The 10,793-nt window shown below is 36.0% G+C and overlaps 1 long non-coding RNA gene across 1 annotated transcript; it reads right to left on the bottom strand.

The window, feature by feature from the left end:
* Nucleotides 1–7,168: 7,168 nt before the first annotated feature.
* LOC110109721 lies at nucleotides 7,169–8,643 on the bottom strand. Its single transcript, XR_002304611.2, has 2 exons — nucleotides 8,509–8,643; nucleotides 7,169–7,424 (listed from the first exon to the last, which is right to left on the bottom strand). It is a non-coding gene; the product is annotated as an uncharacterized LOC110109721 (long non-coding RNA).
* Nucleotides 8,644–10,793: the final 2,150 nt, after the last annotated feature.

The following is a 10,793-nucleotide window of genomic DNA, read 5'->3' as shown; positions in this document are numbered from 1 at the left end:
TTTTTTAGTTTAAATGATCAAATATATGGTTAATTTGGAAACATGGGGGTGCTGGAGAGAGGAATGTGTGAGGGGGAAGGAAGCTTTGGATTCCTTCGCGGAGAAAGGGATGAAGTAAAAGAGGAGTGACGATGGCGACAATAAGGGTGGACGCGGTCGGCATTGTGATGGTTGAAGGGAAGGGTGGGAGCGAGATACAGAAGCAGGGTTTCTTTGGTTTGAAGGAATTAGTGGACTGCAACTCTATTTCATTTTCAAAATTCAATCTTTGTTGCTTGATTTTCAATATAATGATTAAAGAATTTAGAAATGCTACACTGCCTCCACTTATATCTTGAAATTTTTTAATATATTTACAATAAAAATGAGAGAAAAAAATTTATAACCTCATTTAAGTGCAAATTACACCTCAGCCTCCCATCAATATATATTTTTTTGGAACATGAATAAAATAGTATTTGAACCATGAATAAAATAATATTTCATTTATCTAATTAATTATAAAATTAATTTATTTTAAAATATAACTAAATATATTATTAACTTTTAATTAAAAAGTTTAAGCTTATAATGAAAACTAATGACTTAATATTTTATGCCAATATATTTCTAATTATCCAATATGGGACTAAATCATACACTCAAGTGCTATGATAATTTTTTTATTATTAGATTTGAATGTTAGGGCACCGGTCATGTGAATATTTTCAAACACAATGCTTTCACATGACTTAATAAATATTTTGATGATAAGATGCTTATAATTTATTGCCAATTAAAATGATTTTAGAATAATATCAAATAAAGTAAAATAAATGTGGAATTGAGACCTTATTTTTGTTAGAGCATCTCCAGCCGAAAATCTCATTTTTCACTCCAAAATGTTGTGAAACTGCAAAATGCTGCGATTCATCTCCAATCGAACTCCACTTTTCACAATTTTGCAGGTAACGATCCTCTCTTCTTTCCCACGCCAAGTTCTGTAGAGAGGTAAAAATGGCTGAGATGAACAGTGCAACACCAATATTGACGTCCTACTGTTCACCCACAGCCAAATAGCGGGAAATTTGCGGTTCGACTGGAGCTGGCCAGGGACGTCATTCAAGCGGTTGCAGTTTAGTTGGAGATGCCTATAAGGGCTGTTTTTTGAAGAAAATTAGAAGGCAAAGTAAACATATTTCAAGCATTTCTTGCCTTTAAATTAGATGGTTTGGTTAATTTTGAGCGGAAAATCCTCAGTGTATTACAAACATCCTTCTTGCGGAACAATTATTACGTCCTCCGACCGGACGTAGAGGAACGTCTGGTCGGAGGCAAAATCTTGCCAAAAAATGAGAAATACCGAGCAATACCAAACAATAACGAGAAATACCATCATGTCAAGACCCAATACCGAGTTATACCGAGCTATACCGATTAATACCGAGTTATACAAAAAAATGGAGTTTTTCCTAGAAAAAACTCGGTACAACTCGGTATAGCTCGGTATAACTCTGTATTGATCTTCACAGAGCGATATTCCTCTTTATTATCAAATAATACCTAGCAATACCGAATAAATACCGAGTTTTTTGACGGGATTTTGCCTCCGACCGGACCTTCCTCTACGTACGTTCACCGGACCTAATAATTATTCTTTCTGCGACATCAAAAGTTTGAAACCCGAGCATGTTAGAAATTCTCTCGCGCGAAAAAAATGCAAACCAGCCTGTGTGCGCGATGGTTTCGCGAAATTTGAGATTATAAGATGATTTCGCGGAATCGAAGCTCTCTCCCTCTCGAGAAGCCAAAGCATTCTCTGCCAGTTTCCTCTTCTCTCCGCCTCCTTTGTTGCTGATCGACTTCACTCCTTTGACGGCGGGGGTCCCTTTCCGATCGGATCGGAAGATACGACACTTTGATCGGAGGCCAGACGAGAGTTCGCTCAATGGGAAACCCTAGTCGCACGCCTCTTTGTCATCTTTGTTGCTGGTCAGTTTCGTCCCTTCGAGGACATTCCCTTCCTGATCGGAATGAAAGTTTGAACATTTTTTGTCGCAAGCAACAAAGAGGCGAACTACGAAACTTTGTAAAACAAGAATAGCAGCAATGAAAATATAATCATAAAGAAAATAAGAATTCTATAACCTTCAAGTACCCTTCATATTCTCAAATCACATAGCACTCACAAGAAACTTATAAATTTTGGCAACCCTGTCTTAACTCAAAAGTTATGTCCATATATATCCATTCTATTTGTGGGGTCTCATTTTAGCCTCAAGCTTCATATATAGTCATGTGCAAAAGAAATTGAACTTTTGTCGTTACTGCTGCACACAACCCCCTTTCATGATTTATTGCTCATGGATCCTTTTTTCATTGAATTTATATTTACAGTTACAAAGATGGATGAGCCATTGGAAGATGTTGCTGAACTCCATGAGTGGGCGAAATCGGAAAATTCTCAAACTCCACTTGGAACTCAACAAATACATTTAAGCGATGATGAACCCTCACAATTTACGGATGTTGGTGCAGATGGATCAATGCCTAATGAGTTGTCTGATATGCAAGTTATGGAAGATTCTATTGGAACAACAACAAAAAATTGCTGCCTTTATCTGGTATAGGAAGTGTCATAAAAAGGAAGTCTAAGACATCTGTTATCGATCAAAATATCTGGGAGTGTATTTGTTTGAGGGCTGATAGTATGAATGAAGTTGCTAACGCTATCAAGAGCTCAATAGCATCTCCAAAATAAATTAGAAATATGTATACTGAACTGATGTCTGAGTTAACAAATATTCCTGACTTTTCAGAAGAAGAGGTTGATACGATATATGATAATTTATCAAAAAATCCTACACTGATACCATCGTTTCTATCAAAACCTACAAATTCGAAGGCTAGATGGATGCGTAAAGAGCTGGGAAACTGATTTAAGTTGTTGAAGATTGGCATATCTATGAAGTTGTTATCACAAAAACTGTTTCATGTTACTTTGTCGTAATTATAACTATATTTTGGTGTCTTTTGTTCTCTGCTACTGCAAACTGAATTGGAGGCGTTTATTCTCCCTTCCGGCTTTGTTGGTCGTTTTCTACAGAATTGCTTCTAAAAATTTTTTGTCCTGATATCTTCTAAACAGTCAAGATCAAGGGGTTCAACATCGGCCGTCCTTCCAAACACTCCCCATTTACCCTTGATCTCTCACCTATTTACGGGCCATGCCACTCTAGAAATCTATAAATAGACCCCTCCTTTCTCTTGAAAGGGGGGCTCTAAGCAAGAGAGCAAAAAAGAGATCGGAGATTGCTCTTGCCTCCTCGCTCCTCCTCGACCACCGCCTGAGCTCCACCGGACCACCACTTGAGGCCTTCACCTCCGCCGGACCACCGCCAGACGTCGTTGCTCAGCCGGACTACCACTTAAGGCCCCGAGCTCTGTCGGACCACCACTTGAGGCCCTCACCTCCGCCGGACCACCGCCTGATGTCGTTGCTCCGCCAAACCACCACTTGAGGCCCTGAGCTCTGCCGGACCACCAGTTGAGGCCCCAATCTCCACTAGGACACCACCTGACGCCTGGAGTTCTGCCGAACCACCACCTGAGTAGCAGACTTCTTCCGGACCGCCACCTGAGGCCTGGAATTCTGCCGGACCACCACTTGAGGCCCGGACTTCAGTCGGGCCATCACTTGAGGCCATATACTCCACCAGGCTACCACCTAAGGCCTGAACTTCGGCCGGACCACCACTTAAGGTCCCGAGCTCCACCAGGACACCTCCTGATGCCTGGAGTTCTGCCAGACCACCGCCTGAGTCCCGGACTTCTGCTAGATTGCCACCTGAGGCCTGAAATTCTACTGGACCACAACCTGAGACTCGGACTTCTATCGGGCCACCACTTGACGCTGAGAGTTCTCCCGAAATACCGCCCTTCAACTACGGTCTTTCGGATCCATGTCTCCTGCCGACTATGGTCCTTCTGACCTCCATCACTAGACAACGGTCTTTCTGGCTTCGGTCTCCTGCCTACTACGGTCTTTCGGACCCCTGTCCCTACCGATTATGGTCCTTCCGACCTTCATCACCAGATAATGGTCTTTCTGACCCCGGTCTTCTGCCAACTACGGTCTTTCGGACCCCTATCTCGTGCTGACTATGACCCTTCCAACCAAACAAACATATGTATGTTGATTATTGTAACTCCCACCATGTAATGCGCTCTATATGACGTACATTTGTAACATCAAGCCAAGGCCTTCTCCTTAAGAAGGGACTCATTTGTAATCGACTGCAAATACTAGTGGATTCATTCAAACTGGGCCATGCCCCGTGATTTTTCTCCCTTTTCAGGGGTTCCCACGTAAAAACTCTGGTGTCTCTTATGAATATTACACTCTCTCCCTTATCTGATTGTGTGCAGGATCTTCGTACAATGCTACGACGTTAAATTTACATATTTTTCTACCGCCGTGAATATTCTAGGATGCAACAAAAATAATTTTATGTTCTTCATTACAACATAAATAATATAATATATCATGGATTAAGTTAGTAAAACTTATATGGACAAACTTGACATTTGGGACCAAACTAGGCAAAGTTGTGAGCTAATAATTAGTGCTGCCTTAAACAAAGATCTATTTTATTATTTTTTTTTTATGATCCTACTTCAATGAGTTGGACAAACATGTAATTACATTAGGGAGGCCAATTTTTTATTATTAAGTCTGAAAAAGTCATATAAGTGAACATATAGAAAAAATTGAATTTGTTTTACTTTTTTAATAGCAAAGGTCTCCTAATGGAACTGAAGGAGTAAAATGATTAGGAGCATTGTTCAAATTTCATGATAAGTGCAGTAGACAATGCATTTCTTTGGTTATGTTGGTAGTGTGGAACAAAGCTACCACAATTTCAGCAATTTTAATTATATATGGTTGTTGGAAATGTATTATCAAATTTGATATGATTTTTGGGAAGAAAAAGACTTAATATAGGAGTTTAATTATATTTAATTGCATGATGAATGTCTTCCTTCATGAAATTTGTTCTCTTCAATTTGCTTTAATTTATCATTCTTAGCTAGGGGTGTCAATTTCGGGTCACGGGTCCGGTTCGGGTCGAACCCGAAACTAATTCGACACTATTCGGGTCAACCTGAACCCCAACCTTTTTTGCAAACGGACCGATTTTCGAACTTGAACCCGACCAGCTTCGGGTCCGGGTCAACCCGACACAACCCGAATGACCCGGTGCCAACAAAAAACTATTAGTTTTTAGGTTCAAAAATGGGTCAATCTCCGCTGTTTGGGTAAAAAATGGATCAATCTCGGGTTGTCGGGTAAAAAACAGGTCAATTTCAGGTCAACCCAAACCCGACCCGATTTTTGAAATAGGTCGAATTGGTGAACCCGAACCCAACCCGTTTCGAGTTAGTGTTGACCATAACCCGGAATTTTCGGCTCGGGTTCAAATCGGGTTTTTGGGTCGTGTCAAATATTGACACCCCTATTCTTGGCAGTATTTCCTGTGATATTCTTTCATTATAGGCAATGCACAATAGAGTTCAAATGTCTCATAATAGAGTTATAAATATTGACGTGAAGTTCATTTTAATATTCTGAAATTAAAGAATCCCACATTATGAATACTTTATTGATCACAAAGGGCTTTTCATATATGTTGGAGAGCATCTTCATGTTGCTTGTTATTTCATTGAGGATGTTAAAGTGGATGTTAAGGCTAAAAGATAACAAATTTTCCCAAGAGCTTGGTTGTCTATCAATTTCCACTCTTCTTGAATGATTGATTGAGCTTTACCTCTATGGTTGATGGTGTTTTTTTTAGAATAGATAATCTTCTATATGCATCTTCTTGAATTTGAAGTTTTAGCAATCAAATTTGTTAATTTTGATCTTATTGTTCTACATGCTTGAATATGAAATCTTTCTAGTGCAAAAATCTCTCATGCTTGTTATTACGACTGTAATAATAAAACTTTAAGCAAAACTCCCAGAAAGAAGTAGAAAACGTAATAGAATTCATAAACATGGGACATGTTTATGTAAATAATGACATAAATATTAAATATTAAATAAAGCTTTAAAACAGGGCTATGTCAAAATTATATTTTCATATAAAATTGAAGCTAATAATAGAGAGATCACTTTGCATACATGAATTATCAAGAGGGTCACAATTACTTGTTACAAAGGTGGGGTTGGGCATAGAGAAGAAAATGTTTTTGCTATTTCTATCATGTTGCCTTTATTGCTACAAGTGACCAAATGAGAGTTTCTCTCTAATATGATTAAAAAAAAAAACTTCTCTTGACAGAACCAAAACTAGCAACATCACCATTTTCTTGTAAAAGCACAAGATCTCCTCCTGCAAGTGCTTAAAAAAAACCATTCCCTTTGTTTTCTCAGTTGGCAGCCCTCTCTAATTTTTTATTTAGAAAAAAATTGGCTACACTTGATTAACAAGTATTAATATAAATCTCCATTATTTGCTGGGTTAAGATAAGCTTTTTTTTTTTTTTTTGGGTTTGTTTAAAGCTACTCTTATTAGTTTCTTCCTCTTTGCTAATTTGCTGCTAATTTGTTGATTCTTCAGATATTTTTCTGTTCTGCTTTTAGTTTTCTCAGTTGCTGGCTTCTTCAGTCTGTCTTCTAAAAAACCTGACTTTACAGTTCTTTCATTCTATAATTATCCAAACCAAGATTCTATTTGTGATAGCACTATTAATCATGAAAAGAATACTTCTTATGTTAATTGAATAACATCTAAAGCTAATTTTGTTACCAAGAATTCTATAGTAATTTTAGTTGATTGTAGAACTAAGCTTCATTTGGAACAATTTTCTTAATGCTTTCCTTTTCTAACTGTAATCACAATTTTGATTTAGCCAATTCTTTCAATAAATCTTTGTACTATGAAGTTGCTTTCTCCAGTAGCTTTCAAAAAAAATTTTCTCCACAGCAGTTTTATAATCAACTTTATAAAAAGTTGCAGTCGTAATCCCAAAAGATCCTAATTTCATTCATCCTACCATTTCACTGCATCTAAAGCAACTTCTTCCAAATAGAGAAATAAGCATCCATAGGAAATTTTTGCTAATTACATGAAAAATAACAAAATAATTATGATAAAACATTAAAATAAAATAGAAAAAAAAAATCTCTCAAATGTATCTTTAATTCATTGTGTTAAGCTGTGAAATCCAATTAGAAGCCTGAAACAAATCTAGATTAAAGTGAGCATCATAACATGTATAATAAGAACACAAACTAGAAATTACATCAGCTCTTACAAATAAGGAACATATTAACTTTATATAAGCATTACATATATCATCATTATCATCATCACTGATCCTTCAGCCATCTTCAGGCACAGCATTCCTCACATAGCCAACAGCAACAAAGTGCGGCAAGACTGCAATTACAAGATTCAAATATGAATAGCTTTCTCTATTCTTGACAGACTCAATTCTTAAAAGATAATTTATTTAAAAAGCTAAGACAGACTCTCAATTTAACTCTAAATCAAAGATAGATTATGGGATTAGGCCGGGTTTTGTTAAATAAAGATTGAACAAGCCACATGCATGCCCAACTTAAAGTAAACTTGAATTTTTTGCATGGTGGCGTAAGTAATCCCTCAGTGGGCCTACCAGCAGCCAAACCCACAGGTGCGGGGCCACAGGTGCGGGGCCACAATTATTTTCTCCCCATTTAAGGAGTCGCGCCGCATGAGAGAGGAATCGAGCATGGGTTGGGATATTCCCAACCACGCTCGCCCACCAACTCAGCTAAGCCCAGTGGGATAGTAAACTTGAATTGAACAAGTCATTTCTAAGACTTGAGTAGATCACAAGAAGATGGCGCTCTCTTTAGGATAGTCAAAATATCATTCTTAATTTTTTTTTAAAAAAATAGTCATCATGAGAGATTTGGTCTGAGTATAAATATGAAAAATTAAAGTTTGTTCTAAGTTTTAATTAAACTTCGGATATAATTTAAGGTCATTTAAACTCAAATTTTGGTGATTTTGAAACTATTTTAAGATTCATCTTATTAAAATGCATTACAGCAATCATAAATTAACAAGAATCAGAGTCTGGATCATAAATTTATAAGGTTATTTTAAAAATCTTTTTTTTTTACTTATTCCAGCTGAGTTTTTCCGCCGGAAAAGTTTTTCGGCGAAATAATTCAGCTGGATAAAATTTCCAGCATTTTTTTTCGACGGAAAAGTTTCCGACGCTTTACCGTCAAAATCATTTTCGTCGAATCCACCGGAAAATTCAGAATTTTCCGTCAGAAATACACTATTTTCCTGCACTGGATTTCTTCTAAAATAATTTTTGAGTTCATAAATTTAAGTTCGAGTGGGGTTTTCCCAAAAAAATGCATGAAAATTTGTGCTATATTAAATTGATTTTGTGCTAATCATTGGTTCAAATTACCTTTCAAAACTTATTTTATTTTCTCATACAAATTTGTAACATCAAACGCACCTTTAGCATAAATGTGAAGAAAGGAATCAGAAACTGATCACCTACCATCCTTCAATGAAGCCTTTCTCCCCTCTCTTCTTTGTTCGTTGACAGCATTTCTTCTTTTTTGATGCAGAAGTTTCAGTTGGATAGCCTATCAATACCCAATTAGCCTTCATAATCTATGATTATATAATCTAATAAGCAAAATATTAAAATCTCCTCTACTCCATATAAGAATCTGATAATTAGCTGCTCAAATGTAATAATAATCTTAATACTAATTATAATTAGATTAATGACTTTTATGCTAACAAAATATTGTTAATAATCATCTAGCCATGGACATATATGAAGGCTGAGATAGAGAGAAAACTAAACCTGGAGGAGGCTGGTTGGGTTTATTGGTTCCCCTTGTCCCAGATTTCTCCATGTTCTTTCTGCAACTTATAGTAAGCAAGAAGCTGATTTCAATCTATATTTGTATAGATAAGAAGACTACTTCCTGCCTCTATTTATATTGTAAAAGCTTAAAGCTTCCACCATGGCCTCAATGTGTGAAAGGAAATAAAGGGTTCCTTCAAAACTTTGGACTTTGTTTAATATTGTTATGCTAATGCTCTATTATGAGTTTTTTGTTATCAAGTTATTATTTTTTTGTTATTTTTTTAATAAATTGTGAATTATAAGGAATCTAAAGGGATGTAGCTTTGCACAACAAATACTTTGTTGTTTTGAGACTCAGAAACAGTTGTAAAATAGCTCGTTCGTGATTGCTACGGGTATTAGAGATTGGCATAGCGGTTGCTATATCAGTCGACATAACCTCAATCACAAATTTGTTTAGCAAATGCAAGTGATTAGTAGTAAGTACTGTAATTAGATGTTAACCGTAACATTGTTGTCGCGAGTAGGGATGTTTGTTTCGAGTTGGACTCGAACCTTACCCGTAACCCGATTTTGACAGCCCTAGTCGCAAGGACTTCAAAACATCTCAACGCCTATTTTGATACATATTGATTTGTGGCCGCTAAACATCAAGACTATCATACAAAGAAAGATTTACTAATCCACATAAAAATAAAAAATTTCGCTCGCTAACATCAAATCCTTTATGAATTATTATTTTTTAATAAAATACATAAAGATGCATCTATCATCCATCAATCTACATGTAATTAACACAAATGTTCAACTAAAAAGTAAATCAAATTATTCTTTCCAGACTGAGAAAGTAATAGAAAAATCATCATCATCATCATCATCATATCTTCAATTCATTAATATTCTAGAGATTTTCAGCCTTTTTTTTTTACTTTCTTTTAAAATTAGTCAAAAGCATATGGCTCACTATCTCAGACACTTTAAGACAAGATAAGAATTATGCCCACCGGCCAGCAACTGTTTAGGAGCATTGAAAGAAAATTATTCAGACAATAATTCTATTGCTATAGATTATTCATTACAAAGCCATAAAAAAAGGCCAACTGGCATATTCTTTTTCTTGGGCATGAAGGAGCTTTTGACATGCTTGGATTCTTTGCTTTAGATCTTTTATGAATGCTGGCTATCTTTTTCTTCTGTTCTTTGAGTTGAGGCATCTGATTCTCCTTACTTGTTTTAGTTTGGCAAATAAGGTTAGGGAAGATGTTAGATGCCTTGGACATTAGAGTACTTAGGCTCATGGATTCAAGGTCCTTTAAAGATTGTAGTAACTTTTAGTTTGATTCGAGTTCAAAGAGTCTAAGGGCTCGTTTTCTGAATGCTTCTTATAGCAGCTTTTTAGTACAAAACCTTTAAATTTTAAACTAGAAAGCAGGTTTAAGAAGCAGTAAGAAAGCCGTTCCAAACAAAGCCTAAGAGTATGTTTGGGACGGTTATAATGTTTTATAAAGTTGGTTACGAAGTTTCTTTGGAGAAGTAATTTAACTATTCTGGTTGCAAAAAAGCAAATTCTCATCATAGAAATTTCTAAATGGTAGTGAGAAAATATATAGAGTAATAGTCAAACGAAGTTATGACCGTTATCTAAAAAAGAAAAATAAGGAGGAAGTTGTCCCAAACATACCCTAAGTCATGAGCTAAACTATATCACTTACTTAATTCTATTAATGAAGCTTTCATGTTGTTTAACAAAAATAGTAAATAAACTCCTATTGGTACCTGAAAATTTTCATATGATCAAGTTTAATTTTCAAAATAAATTGTGGATCTTAAGAAATCAGCTACAAGTTAAGACTTCAAAATTGAGTAAAATGTTCTCTAAATTGTGTAAGTCTGTTTATTAGATGATCGTCTCATCTGGA

Source organism: Dendrobium catenatum, unplaced genomic scaffold, assembly GCF_001605985.2.
Source record: "Dendrobium catenatum unplaced genomic scaffold, ASM160598v2 fragScaff_scaffold_706, whole genome shotgun sequence".
NCBI classification, from domain to species: domain Eukaryota; kingdom Viridiplantae; phylum Streptophyta; class Magnoliopsida; order Asparagales; family Orchidaceae; genus Dendrobium; species Dendrobium catenatum.
The sequence above is the reverse complement of the archived record's forward strand: the minus strand, read 5'-3'. Positions and strand labels throughout refer to the sequence as shown.